We start from the raw sequence: 15,433 nt of genomic DNA, 5'->3' as shown, positions 1-15,433 counted from the left end.
TCTAGTAAATGGCCTTTCTGTTTGAAAATTAAGGTCAAATTAAGGTCTGGCATCTACTGGTATCATTTGTTAAAAGCATTTGAAAGGAAGATAAGATATAATACATACTATATAATACATGTATACTATATATGTGTCCTATATATGTATACTATATATATATATAGAGAGAGAGAGAGAGCATGCGTGTTATATATGTGTGTGTATATATACATATTCATGTTTAGGTCAAGTTACCAAGAATTTAGTTTGGCCCAGACCACTTGATCTTTAATGACTTGATTTCCCTTAATACTAGTACCACAAAACTGAAGAACTGAACATTAATACATTGAAAACATCTATTAAGATCTTAGGGAACCAACTTCCTTGACCTTATTAATCTTTTACCAGAATGGCCCTTAGAATCCTAATTCACAAAGGCTCCACTTCAATCCAGATAGACCTAATTTCATCTCAACTTCCTAAATCGTCACAGTCCAGTTCGAACTTCCACATGTAACATTTAGAAACATCCAGGAACCCTGACTAGAGAGACAGTGTTAGAGAGCAGGATATGTGTCATTTCAGAACACATACACACATAAAATCCCTACACATGCCAACCTCCAGCTAGCAAAACTTCAAAAATAGCTGTGTACTATGCGCCAGTGATTGTATGTAGAGATTTCCTTCTTGAATACTTGTTAAACATGACATTGAAATATGATGTAAAAATCAGTATTAATATAAAATTTTTCTTAAAAAGCAGCTGTATATCAGGGAAGATGTCAGCGGTTTCTGTTCACATGAATGATGATAATAGAACACAGAAGGTGTCAAAATTTATGTGAAAAATGATAAAGAGCTTAGAGATAACCCCTTGCAGCATGGAAGAGGTTTGTTGGCTTCTAATGTGCAAGAATGAACTCATGTAATGTGTGTGTGTGTGTGTGTGTGTGTGTGTGTGTGTGTGTGTGTGTGTGTGTGTGTGTGGTGCACACAGAAAAACAGACTCAAGTTCTGGAGCCCTCTTACCCACCATAGCACTTTGAATATAGTAAGCATACAATGAATTGATAGCTTAATAAATGAAGGGGTTGACAATTAATGATTAATTTTTCCTATTGAATGTGGTATGAGACGTAGAATATGGCATTAATTTTTCTTTTAGGCAAAAGTGACTTTGTTGAGCAGCTTGGGTCAGATCCTCGCCAATGACGAGTGCAAGACGGCATGAAGCCAGGGCGGGTGAGACTGGGCCATTCCCGTATGGGGAGGCTGACGGGTTTCTCCAGCTCTTTTTTTAATCAGTGGATTTGAATTCTGGTTTGATTCTCATTGAAAATAAGGGATTGAAAATAGAGTAGGTTCTCAAGGTAGTTCTTACTAATATGACACTAAACTATAATATTCATCACACAAAAGAATCTTTCAGCCTTTTAATAATCTTTCAGTGGGAACCTTGGAGATTCAAGAAGCATCCTCAGTCAAAATGTGGTTACTGAGGAGTGGGAGTGATGGTGAATGGCAGACATATAGATTTGTAAAATTATAATTGAAGGAAAATTCATGTCTGAATGTATTTTAGGTATAATAATAATAATACAAAATATACACATATATTTGATTACATAAAGAACACAAAATGACAGGCAAATGAAAGAAGTATGACACTCTACCAAGTAAATGAAGGTTGCAGGAGAGGGATGAGAGGTTAATTCTGTGAAGAATGCTAGGCTTATTCAGGTGGTAGAATAAGGGAAAAATAGGCAGCCATGCAGGATGGCATTTTCACCAAAAACAAATGAGAGAAGGCCCGGAGTACGTACAAAAGAGAGGCACCAAGTCAGAAACATAGGTGAGGCTTGATTGTTGAATGTGAATATTAGCAGTGACCAATTCCTGACAATGCTCTGGTTTAGAGTCCCAGAAAAGATGAAGTAAGAATCCTACAGAAATTAATATACAGCAGAGTCAAGAACTTTTACAAATAACAAGTCATTAAATACCACAAAATTCAAATTCTCAAGTGCAATTATAATAGCTCCTTTTCACAGATCTCTGTTTAAGAATTGCTTTTGGAGAGACTACTGGTGAAGGAGACCAGACCAAAGGAGGAAAGAGAATGGGATGGGAACAGAATATGATCAAAGTACCTGGCACACATAGACGAAAATAGAGTAACGATGCCTACTTTTTAAAAGGCAAAAATGAACAGCTTTTTAATTACCTCTCCCTGAAACTTTTCAATGACTTATCCTACGATGTGCCAAGGAACCGGTCTTTGACAACATAGTTTTAATGATGCCATGTTTTTATAAAGCATTGTGATACATTTCATAATAGGCCTTAGAGTGCCTTTCCAACTCCCATTTAAGGTTAGAGTCATTCACCTCTTCTTGAATCTGCAAGTTTTGATTCTCTAATTTCTCTTGTTATTTTAGTGTGCATATGATAAATAACAGAAAATAAAATTTTAGTGAAGTCCTAAATTATCACAAGATAGTTATCCTTTTCATTCTAATTACATGTTACATCTACATGCTTTCTACAGCAAACAATAAAAAGCACAATGAAAGCTATCTGCAAACAAAATGAGTTTTTTTTAGAATTACTGAACTTATATAAGTAGCACTCTATATTAGCTTTATAATTCAGCTTGTTTTTCAAAATCGCATTTGTACTAAGCCTAGATTTCAAAGTAGAATGTATAGATCACTAGATCTTCATTCTCCAAGGTTAATTCTTACAGAAAAAGTTGAGTACACAATTTAATATTAACTTATAAGTAATTTTTTTTTGCCAGTCCTGGGCTTGAGCTCAGGGCCTGAGCACTGTCCTTGGATTTTCTCAAGGCTAGAGCTCTACCACTTGAGCCTCAGCACCACTTCCGGCTTTTTTCTATGTATGTGGTGCCAAGGAATCAAACCCGGGTCTTCATGCATGCTAGGCAAGCACTTTAACCACTAGGCCAAACTACCAGCCCAAGAAAAGTAATTTAAATATATGAAATTTTAATTGAAATTCAGTCTATTTCCACAAAATATCAACTTGTGAAAAAAATTAAATAGTTTCACTATATGCATACAATATGTATGCATGTATATATGTGTGTGAATATATATGATTTTGCTAATATATAAAAGCACATGAATAATTAAATAGGATCTGAAAACCTTGGATATCAACAATTGAAACTGTCTATTTGGATTTAGCAATTTAAAATTATTGTGACCTAATATGACACTATATGAGACACTACTGAAGTATCTTATGTTAAAAGAGCCCAAGGAAGACTTCAGGAAACCATTCCTTATCATCCCAACAAATCACACCCCGGACTTCATTGTCAGAGTAACCCTATGTCACATGAGTTCATCACAAACAACAGGAAAAGAGTCGTCATATCTGTCTTCAGATAGCACTGACACTAGTATGCCTCTAAAGTTAGGCTACTGAAACACTGTATATATCTCATCCCAAATAAGAATAACCTCTTAAAAACAAAAAGTGAATGCCAAAGGTGAACCTAGAAGCACGATAGCATGAACCGAGTTTCTAAATGGCCTTTTTCCCCACACTCTGTTGCCCCTGCAAAACCAATGGACATACACCCAGCAGAATCGTCATACCAAAGACTCTGAGTCTGGGTATGATACTTTATTCTCCTGATAAAAAAGAACATTTCTTTTTTTTCCCTTTTTTTTTTTTGTAGGTCATGGGTCTTGAACTCTGGGCCTGGGCACTGTCCCTGAGCTCTTCAGCTCAAGGCTACCACCTTACCCTTGAGCCATGCCCCACTTCCCGTTTTCTAGAAGTTAACTGAATATAAGAGTCTCAGGTGGGCCGGGAGTTTGGCCTAGTGGTTAAAGTGCTTGCCTAGCATGCATGAAGACCCGGGTTCGATTCCTCGGTACCACATATATAGAAAAAAGCCAGAAGTGGTGCTGAGGCTCAAGTGGTAGAGCTCAAGCCTTGAGAAAGTCCAAGGACAGTGCTCAGGCCCTGAGCTCAAGCCCAGGACTGGCAAAAAAAAAAAAAAAAAAAAAAAAGAGTCTCAGGTCCTTTTGTGCTCAGGCTGGCTTTGAACCTTGATCCTCAGATCTCAACCTCCTGAGTAGCTAGGATTACAGGCACGAGCACAATGCCTGGCTAAGAAGAATATTTCTTTACTCTGAGTTAACAGATGACAAAAATTCCAACTATAAATGAGAATTTCCTTCCCTAGCTCTAAATCTTCCTGTGCAACGTTCATTTCAAATAAGTTTATTCATATCATTTTTGTGTTTTCACTTTAGTTAGCATATATTAATTGTGATGCTTTCATATTTGCATGCAATGTGTCCCACTCAAACCCCTTCCTGCATCACTTTCTCTGGAATAAATAAATAAAAGAAATGCCCAATAAATTGAATAGTACATACATAACTGTGAGAGAGAGGAAAAATACTCTCATGAATGCATCCTGGAGAGTCCATCCTTCCCCTAGCAGATCCATCTGGACCTGTGAACTCCTCACCCACTCCTATTCAGGGTACTTCTCTTTGTCTGTCCTGCCAGAGTCCATCCACTCCCCTCTACCCAGGCCCTCTCTACCTCTTACCTACCCACAGCTGTACCACGTACACAGCCTCAGCTTCTTCCTCATATTTCCCTCATTCATTCTCTCTAACATACTACTCTTAATATATCACTCATTAACATATTACTTAACAGTTCTATGCAAGAGGCAACCATCAACTACTTCTATTAACTATTTTTAAATATTTTGGTTTGAATTAACATCTTAGTATATACCAAACTATACTATAGAGTACCTAAAATTCAAAACTCAGAATCTCCTTTAAGGGAGACACTATTTCCTCAAGAGAACTCCATTTCCTTTGAAGAATTAACAGAAACTAAGAAACAAGTAAAACAAGAGCTCAATTTGTATATCCAATTTAGCAATATTTCTGACTCAAATGCAAATCAAAGCTCAGACACAAAGTTTCTACTAATTTAGCCTAATAACTTTTCAGTGCTACCTTTATTTCAATACTTACTTGGTTTGGGGGAATTCAACAATTAGGCAAAGTTAATCCCTAGCATCACAATCAAGCCATCAAAACAAAATGTATATGATATTTTGAATGGAGTCGTGAAATTAATTCTCAGTTAATACATGTTCACATTCAGAAAAAAGGTCATGACTTCACAGCAGTATAAATACAGAACACTCAATAAATATAGATAGGTAGATAGATAGATAGATCTTTCCATATTTCTAACCTGTCTGGAACTTTTCTGAATAAGCCCTTTTTAAAATCATAGTTTTATTTATAAAACATCTACATACTGTGTATCTGCATCTACAGGCACACTTTGCTTACATGCATAAGTCATTAGAATATTTGCATGAGTTTTCATATTCTCAGGACAACATATGTAAATAAATCACATAGCAATTTGAAAATTTAGCAACTAAATATGCAATCTGTTAAGCACAATCAGGCATGCTATTCAACAACTGTATGATATAATTCAAACTTCCTAGGGAAAAATACATGTTTTGTATGAGTGCCTTCATAAAAACTTGATGAGGTTTTCCTAGAAATTTGAAAATATTGCACACTGAAAATATTGTGTACTGAAAATATTGCATATTCAAAAGATACTATGTAACACATGTGACTAAGGCCTAAATAAATAATTTTTCTCATCAATATTCCCTTAAAATCCCCACTACCGTATTGCCTATCCTTTGTAAATGCTATCCAACAATTGCATGATTTCCAAATCAAGAAAGTAAAACTTTTCAACAAGATTCTATTTACACGGTAACATACATAAAAAGGTAGTATCAAAAATAACCATAAACGACATTTTCATAAGTGTATATATGTTTCAAAATATACTCTAGTTTCTCTTCAGATCATATAAATCTTTCACCTTTTACAGTTCTTTTTTTAGATACGATAATCATACTTTTATTCATATATTTTTATTGTAATTAATAGAAGGGTTACATTATATTCACCAGATAGAAAGTGCATTACTTCACAAACACTGATACCCTTTCTCATGTCTTGGTCCCCGTTTCCCTCCCCCCAACATTCATTCTTAATTATTTCCTCTACTTTTCAGATAGTGATTTGCTTGTTTCTTGCTGAGTCACTCAGTACTTAAAGCTGTAACTTGAAGAGATCGATAGTTTCGTGTATTAAACAGAGGGAGAAAAGTAGAAATGAAAAATAAGCATTACTACCTTGGTCTAGCTTTTCATTAAAGATGGCAGGTCTCTGGCCAGGGGACACCATTTCTTTGGGTTCTGTGGGCAAGGAGAAAGAAGATGAATTAAAAAAACCTTTCTCTTTACTCTTTAAATGTTCTTAAAGAAGATTCATTAGTAATAAAGGTCACAGAAGGAAATCATTTAACAAAATATTCAGCTCCACTCAGCAGCTGCCTTGGGAACCACTTGCTCTAAATACCAAGTAACTTCCCCAAAGGTTCTCTCTCCCCTACAGCTGAGTGCATGGTGACTGCTGCCAGCCTTCAGCCAGGATTCTTTGCTTCTCTTTTCTTTCCTCACATGAGAGCAAAACTTACTCCTGAGCAAGGAAATGCTTCCATCTTGTCATTGCCAAAGACAAGATGGAAACCATGTCAGGATCAAACATTTACTTGGAATACAACAGACTGGAATGCAATTTGCGATTCTCTGAACTTACATTCCTCCCTCTCTTCCAGTGACTATGGGCTTTAAAATATTCATGAAATTTTTGGTCTTTCTGAAGAAATGATAAGATGAGATATGGTGTGATGATTCCGTAAATAATTGAGGATTACCCTCTTTATGGCATGCAATTTTAAAGCTTTTTTTGTGCTGCAAATAAGACGGAAAGTACTTTATAGAAGTCAAAAGTTATGAAAATATACCTTATTCCCTCCCTTAGCATGTAACAATCTTGAGTGTGCCATAAAATACTTTATTGCATCACTATCTGAATGTTCAGATTGGAAGATGAGAAATTCATTTTGGAGAAATAGCTTTCCAGAAAAGACTGTATCACAGAGGTAGGTGAAGCATTTGAAGCACAAGTTATCTAAAGTTATTTGAATGAACAAAGGCTAACACTGAAAAGTAACACGGATTGGCTCTAGGGGTCACTATACACAATCATATAACCCCAGTCTCCACACCCTGCCATCAGGACACTGTGCAAGCCTCTACCTTTCATTTGTGACGTAGACAAAATAACCCTTCCTTCCTCGCTGAACTGGTGTGTTCATGAAGTGACGTAGGAACAGAGCACAGTATCAAACCAAGCCCTCGTACGTGTTGACTGATAAACATCATTATTACTGAAGAGAAACTAAGACAGACTCAAGAAACACACAACCAAATGAGGAAAAAAAAAACCTATGGAAAATTTTTTAAGCCACTGGTGAAATTATGCCATTAAACAACATGTACTATGTGGAATGTGCAGAAAATACAGTCAGAATAGCTGAACCGGTACACATAGCTAACGGTCATATTTAGTCTAAGAAAATGTTCATAAACTGCAAAGACTGGAGGAGTCTGCCTGACAGGCAGCGTTGCTTGAGCACCCTCTGAAGGCCGATTCACTGCAAGCGTGATGCCCGGAACAGTGGGATCTAGTGGCCTGTCCCCTGGGAGGAGACTGGGACCCTCCTCTTTGCTTTCCGGCCCCTGACCTGGGTAGTTTGCTCTATCCCAGATATTCCTGCCATGATGCACTGTTTTAATCGGGCCCTCAAAGCCGTTTAATCTCAGACTGGAACCTTCAGAGCCGCTTCTCCAAATAAACCTTTCCTCTTGGTAAGTTAACCACCTCATATATTTTCTTAGAGTGCCGGAAAGCAGACGAACGCATTTAGGAAAGTAACAGCAGGTCTTTCAAGAGAGATGGAGAACTCAGACAAAGAACTGGAAGTACCAACAGACTGAAGACAAAGTTAACATGAGATTCACATGAAGTGCTCTCATGTATGTCCTTAATTCCGTATGAAACACCCCGAGCACATCCACGAAGAGAAACATGAAACAACACTGAGATGAAACACAGATTTTGAAACGTCACCTTTGAATCGGAAACTCAGACAGTGGACTTCGAAGAGATCTGGCATAGGTTATTAGACTGATATTATACTGATATGATATTCATGCCTGCAAGAGTTTCTAACTCCAAACAGACATACCAGATAAACAAAAGTCTGGCCACATCTCTTCTGTGTTAAATTAAATTCCTCCAAAGATAAGATGAAGCCCAACCCTAGTCCTTGTAGGAAAGTAATGTCCTTCTTCAAAAGTAATGTCTGTTCAGATACAATTAGGATGTAAACTGAGGTTACATTACAGTGAGCTCTGAATCTAATCTTCTGGGTGTCCTTCCCAGAGGATTTGAGAACACACAGATAGAAACACACGGAGAAGAGAACAGTGGGTGGAGAGAGTCTCTCAGAGAGATACCATGTGATCTGGGAAGAAGAGACCCCTGCAGTGAATGCCAACTACTGAGTGGCTGGCTGCAAGGCCAGTCTTACCTTCCAGCATCTTCCAAATTTACTATTCTGTTGACTTCTCCACAAAGTGATCCCCAGGGACCCTAGCCTCTCTCCACTTTAGCATTGGCTATAACCTTGGACGACAGTTACAGTCCATGCCTACAATTTATGTTATGTTAGAGTACTGTCATGTGTGACTATCTCCTCCACTCTCTTTTTTAACTCAAGAAGAGCTCGCCTCTTGCCTCTCTAGCTCCTTCAATGCTTAATCAGTGCTGGTCCCACAGGGGAAAGGTTCTGTACGTGCCCACCCCTTTTGCTGTCTATTAAATATCCACTGATGCAGATAAGACAGAGCTAACTGCAGTGGCATAAATATCTTACCACATTCCTACGATACAGATTGCTTAGCAATTCCTTATTGTTGCTACAGCAATTTTCAACCACGTTTGAACAAGAGGCAGAGCACAAAAGAACATGGGAGATAACTGGAGATCCTACTGTAGAGATGCTATCACGGGGAAACACATTGAGATGCAATGCTTTTGTGTCTCCCTGTTTGACTTCCCATTTCTGCCAGGGATAACATTTACCTCAAAGAGAACAAGAATCATTCTAAGGTAAAGAAACTAACCAAATAGCAGTATGAATTTTGACATCTGGCAATAATGCCAGACTCATTGCTTTCTTTAAGTTTAAAATAAAAAAAAATAAAAAAAACCCTCAACTTTCAATACAAGGGTTGGAATTCAGGACCTGTGCTTGGCAGGCAGCTACCCTACTATTCATGCCATAAGCTCATTTCTCTTGGCTCTGATTATTTTTGTTGGTTTTGGTGCCAGTGCTAGGGCTTGAACTCAAGACCCTGGTCTCCTCCACTCATAACTGGAGTTCTACTGCTTTGAGCCATACTTCTAACTCTGGCTTTTCACAGGTTAACTGGAGTTTTCTGTTGAGACGAGGGTCTCGTGAACAATCTTTGTCCTAGGTGACATACAAGTCTCTGAAGTAGCTGGGACTACAAGAGTAAGTCCTATCACCTAGCTTTTAGAGAAACAAACAAACAAAAAAGCTATTTTTAAAAATTAGGATTATTCCCCTTGATCTGCTAGAAGTTAGACCTCGAGAACCAGATCACATAGTTCTGCAATGCTAAACGTAGATGAAACATAGGCTGTTGTGCAAAGCATATTGAAAGCTAGCCTGTACTAAAGAGTCAGTGAAAAGGAATCTGGAGTGTCCTCCCCAGAGCCCATGTTGCCACAATGTGTGGCATTGTGGGCAGGTGTTAGGATTTTTAACCAGTATGCCCTGGTAAAAGGAAGATATAACTGGGGGGTAGGGAAAGGCTGCAATGTGCTTGGAGATCTCACATTTCCTCCCTCCCTCCCTCCTCCTCCTCCTCTCTCTGCTTCTGAGCTACCATGAAGTGTCCAGGGTAACCCCAATGTATGGAAAAATAAGTCACTGGACAAATTGCTTAAAACAGAGTAGAGAGGGAAAACTGGGGTGCTGATAATGTTCTGCTTCTTAATCTGTACATGACATCCCCTATAGAATTCCCTTTGCAAAGGACCAAGATGTGCTTGATTTTTCTTATATGTATTACATCAAAAATATTTCCAGTTTTTATTTTACATAGACATAAAAACCTACGATGAGCTATATACTCTAGAGACATAATGTTTTATTACATGCATTACTATGTACCTATGATATACAAGTCCTCAGCTTAATTTTAATTATGTTCTAAAATCTAAGTGCCAATGATTGTATATAGATTCCCTTCTTGAATACTTGTTGGTTAAACATGACATTTTAAATATGCTGTAAAAATCAATGTTAAAAAGTTCTTTAATAAAAATTTTAAAAAAATATATATTTCAAGTAATATCGGAACCCCAACCTACATGCCTATAGACCTTGAAAACTGGGCGAAGTGGACTTGTGTAAGTGATCTGTGACTTTAAAGATGAAGGTAAGGGAAGAAAGTGAAGATATAAATCTGCAGATGCTTGACATTAGCACTGACAGGTGTGACAGTGGGACAATCAGACAGAACACCAGAATGATGGAACATTATTTTCTCCACAGAATACAAAGATAAAGAGATGGAGGATGGGGGAGACAGGGGGAGAGGAGGGGGACAGGGAGGGGTCAGGCAGGCTCAGGCAAGCAGGCAGGCAGGCAGGCAGGCAGATTTTTTAATTGTAGGAAAGAGATCCAGGAACTCATGCAAAGTAGGCATCTGCCACTGCTCCACACAGCAACCCTCATATTCTTCACTTGTAAGGTTCTTTCGGATTACATATTCCTGTATGGAGTCTAATTTAGCATATAGTAGATGGTAAATCAATTTTGAAGCATATGTGTAGTACTTAACATTACATGGCTTTAAGAAAAAGTTTGAAGTATGGGTAAACTTTAGGAAGGAAACAGAAGCAGATGGCCCTGCTATACTTGATCCTAGAAATCACATCCTTCTGCAAATGGTAAATGTGCTGTCAATTGGACTCCTGTCTAATTTTCCCTTGCTTATAAGTTTATGTGAAAACTATTTCAAAAGAGAAAAATACAAACAAAATAAACTTAGAATATATGTATTTAGAAGCAGGCACATATGAACTATAAGAGAAAATATAACTAAAATGAAATAAATACATGTCAGTCTTTGTGTAAAGGCAATAAGATAGAGGGGGTAAAAACCCCTTGCCTTCTCTGAATTATAATTATACTTAAGTCAAGCATCAACATTGATTAAAAACCATAGAAACAGTGATCAAGTGGTAAGCATTGTGAAATGTATGCTTAATTATGGCCTAGGAAAATCAGAAATAGAATAATTACAAAGCCACAATTTGTGTCTAAACCATACAAAATGTAACATTGTATGTTGGGAATAATTCAACCATTGGCTGAAGTTCTATTTTTTTAAATGATCCAGATCTAGCTGGGAGCTGGTGGCTCACGCCTACATTCCCAGCAACTGAGATGGCTAAGCTCTAAGGATCGCCGTTCAAAGCAAGATGGGCAGGAAATCCCAGAGACTCTTATCTCCATTTGATCATCAAAAAGCTGGAAGTGGAGCTGTGGTATGAGGGTTAGAGAACTAGCCTTGAACAAAATAGTTAAGGGACAGCAAATATCCAGGTCCTGAGTTCAAGCCCTAGGATCAGCACACAAATACTAATCCTAATCAACCTTTACTTAGCTGAATCCAACATCTTATTTTATTTTAAATAAGATACAGTCATTCCTCAATATGTACAGGAAACTGTTTGGGGAGGTTCCTGCAATTATGACATTATTAAACAAAATTCTCATATGGCGTTCATATATCATCCCCTATATTTTAAATTTTCTTGAAGTCATAATACTTTCTCTGTATTTTCTCTATACCTCATACAATGTGAATGTTGTGCAAACAGTTCATATAGTGTTATTTGGAAGTAATAATGAGAAAAATAGTGTCTTTTGTTCAATAATTTTTTTTCTACACCTATTTTCTGTCTACAGTTTCTTGAATCTAAAGTGTAGAGCCCAAGGATGAAGACCTGACTGTACTCCAGTTTCACTGATAATTTCATTCTCTCAGCCATACTTTTACATCTTCTTTATTTAAATAAGTAATGAAATACTTCTTCCTATGCAACTTCATATGGACTCAAAATAGCTGATATCTCAGTCTGGATTATTTTGAAGGTAACCGCTTTTGTTCTTATAATAATAAAAACAATGTCAGGTTACATTTGGGAATTTGACCTGAGTTGCTCTTCTGCTTGTTTAACACTCATAACAGTCCTAGGTGATGGCACATTTTTACGGTGAAGAAGTTGAGGCACAATTTGGTTCTTGGGAGTTGCCTGAGCCCCAGAGCCGGCAAGCAAAAGTAGAGCTTGCAGGCAAGTTGAGCTTCCATCTCATTCCCTCCAGTCCTCGGCTAACACCCCGCTTGCTGTTCTTTCCCTATAAGCAATGGTTACTATAGAATATATGCCCTTTTCATGTCTTATTATTGGAACACATTACTGCCTACTATAAATTCTCCATCTTTCCTTAAATGCATGTTCCCCCCAAATGCTTCTCTTCTGTGTGTATCTTTGCTGTTTGCTATGTTTTCCAAGCATTTATTATAATTGGAAACATACTACACTACCACCTGAATTTAGAGTAGGCACAACCTACTAACAGTTTAAAGCAATTTGCATATATCACCCCATTTACATGAAAACGCACATCTATACCCAACAATATTCTGTGAGTTGTGTCTTCTAGAGCCTGACATGGTAACAGTTAAATCCTCAGAGTCCACCTGGCAGGTTCAGAGTGGCTCTTAGGCCACTGACTCGATCATGCTCTGGTGGCTCACGCATTCTGGGCTCCAACCCAAGTTAGTGGATGGAGTCTGTATTTTCTAAGGCCTACAGATGATTGAACAGCATCATAAACTTTTTTTATATAACCTATTTCTCTAAACTTCGAGAGTTCTGTTGCCCTTTCCTTCAATTAATTTATTTCCCTCTGTTCTGTTAAAGATATTCTTATCAATTTTACCACCAAATGTTCTAGTCTATTAAAATTATTACTGAGTGCTTCACTGCCCTTATCAACTTTCCCGCAGAGGTGTTACTGAATTTTGCCAAATTAATTATTGAAGACATAGAAAATATTCTCCTCTTATAAATACATCAGATTCAAAGAGCTATTTGAAAAGCTAGGCATTTGCGAGCTTCGGTATTCTCCAGTAACAACACAAATGCCATCAACTGAAAACAGGCAGGGCTGCCAGGCTCCAGCTCTGCTGTGTTAATGCCCAGTCTTATAAATGTCCACCAGAATTCCTACATTAAAATATCAATAGCAGAAGAGTTTCTGTCTTCTCAAAAACCTGTGATCTCCTGCCTTATACCAGCACGATGTTGATTTCAGTCTGTATGAAGTCTTGTCAGGTTTCCTTCTTTCTCAGGTATTCACTTATTGGCCACCCTAGGGGCTTCTTGCTTTTTGTAGAAGTTGACCTGAAGAAGTGCCAGAAGACAACTAAACAGTGATATATGATTCTTGCTTCCGGCTACAACAACCACCATCAACAACCAAAACCAAACATAACTACATAAAACCCACAAAAAAGAGAAATGCCTGGGTTGAAAATCACCAAGACAAGCTAAAAAAAAATCAATTCAAAGAAAAAAGTCCTATTTCAGTTTTAAAATGAGACAAAAATCTGTGTTGGTACATGCTTCTTTCCTGCACCAGAACCCACATCTTGAAAAAGTTTATGAATGGTATCACATGATCTCCTTATATAGACTCCTGAATAGTGTTCCAATTTGTGAGCTTCCTAGGGTAAGAATGCCAATTTACAAGCAAATAAAGTCATTCCGTAAAAATTTGCCATATGAAAATCAAGAATGTTTGAGTATAGACTGGTTACTAGATGGTTATAGGATGTTAAATTTAATTCTATCCCATGTAGAACCATACTGTGGTAGTATAAATACCTTTATGTTTCAAAGATGCGTACTGAGATAAACTACAGTGTAGTAACATAATGGCCTATTCCACCACATCTATTGAGGAAATAAAACCACAATCTACAAAAAGGAGAAAAAGGAAAAGGAAAGGAAAGGAAAGACACTAGGAATTACAAAGGATAACAACAATAGAGAAATTTTCTTACCAAGACAAAAAGAACCCAAAAGTTCTTCAATCGGTGGGATTAAAGTAATGATGGGGAAAAATTATCTATTTGTAAAAAATATATATAATTTATAAAACATATTTAAAATAATATTCCTTGTAATGTCACAGAAATAGAAAAGTCATTTAAGAAATGGTACAGAAGGGGCCGGGAGTTTGGCCTAGTGGTTAAGGTGCTTGCCTAGCATGCATGAGGACCCGGGTTCGATTCCTCGGTACCACATACATAGAAAAAAGCCGGAAGTGGTGCTGAGGCTCAAGTGGTAGAGCTCTAGCCTTGAGAAAGTCCAAGGACAGTGCTCAGGCCCTGAGCTCAAGCCCAGGACTGGCAAAAAAAAAAAAAAAAAGAAATGGTACGGTAGGGTGGGGGGAGGGTAATGGGTATCAAGACATGTGAAAGGGTATCAATGTATGTGAATTAATGCACCTTCTATCTGGCAAATATCATGTAACCCTTTTATTAATTACAATAAAAAATAAACATAAAAAAAGAAATGGTACGGTATCTTTTATGGACTGCTTGCTCAAGTCCATCAGAATGATGACTCTTTTGCCTCTATCATTGCTTTTAATCTTTGTAACACCTATGTAGGGGAGACATGAGGAACACTCTGCTTTCTTATCTTCCTGCCCTGGTCCAAGGTGTAGGAAAGTTTGAGCAATTTCTACCTGGTTTCTATGCATAACTGAGTAAATAAGTCTGAAATTGATTTAATATAGGTGTGTAAAATCACTAATATTAAAAACAGTCTGAGCAGAGGTGGCCCACATCTGTAATCCTAACTACTCTGGAAGCTGAGATCTGAGGACTGCAGTTCAAAGCCAGCCTGAGAAGCAAAGTCCATGAGATTCAGCTCCAATTAATCACAGACAAGCCCAAAGTGGTGCTGTAGTTCAAGTGGTAGAGCGCTAGCTTTGAGCAAAAGGAAGTCAGGGACGCAGCCAGGACCAGAGTTCAAGGCCCAGGACTGGCAAAAAAAAAAAAAAGGCTGAATTAATTCTTGTTTTTTCTAGGAACCAACCATTTTTGGTGGTAGATATAAAAAGAAATAACTCAATTGCTTTTTAACTTACAGTGTTGAAGATATACACCAGGAAACTCATATAACACCTAAATTGAAGACAAATAAGCAATTTGAATTTAACCAGTAACTACTTCCATATTCTGCTACCAGAGGAAGACTTTTTAAAAGATGGGGATAGGGGTGGTAAAAATTAAAACCATATGGTATTCAAG

At 37.5% G+C, this 15,433-nt stretch overlaps 1 protein-coding gene across 2 annotated transcripts in view; it reads right to left on the bottom strand.

Moving 5' to 3' along the window:
- Positions 1 to 15,433, bottom strand: part of Inpp4b (inositol polyphosphate-4-phosphatase type II B) — a 461,147-nt gene that overhangs the window by 363,718 nt on the left and 81,996 nt on the right. For both annotated transcript variants that reach the window (XM_090356905.1, XM_090356906.1), the window contains exon 2: positions 6,230 to 6,292. The gene's annotated coding sequence lies outside the window, so the exon portion shown is untranslated. The remainder of the gene's footprint in view (positions 1 to 6,229; positions 6,293 to 15,433) is intronic.

Source organism: Megascapheus bottae, chromosome 23, assembly GCF_031878675.1.
Source record: "Megascapheus bottae isolate mThoBot1 chromosome 23, mThoBot2.hap1, whole genome shotgun sequence".
Lineage (NCBI taxonomy): Eukaryota > Metazoa > Chordata > Mammalia > Rodentia > Geomyidae > Megascapheus > Megascapheus bottae.
This window is presented reverse-complemented; position numbering and strand designations above follow the sequence as displayed.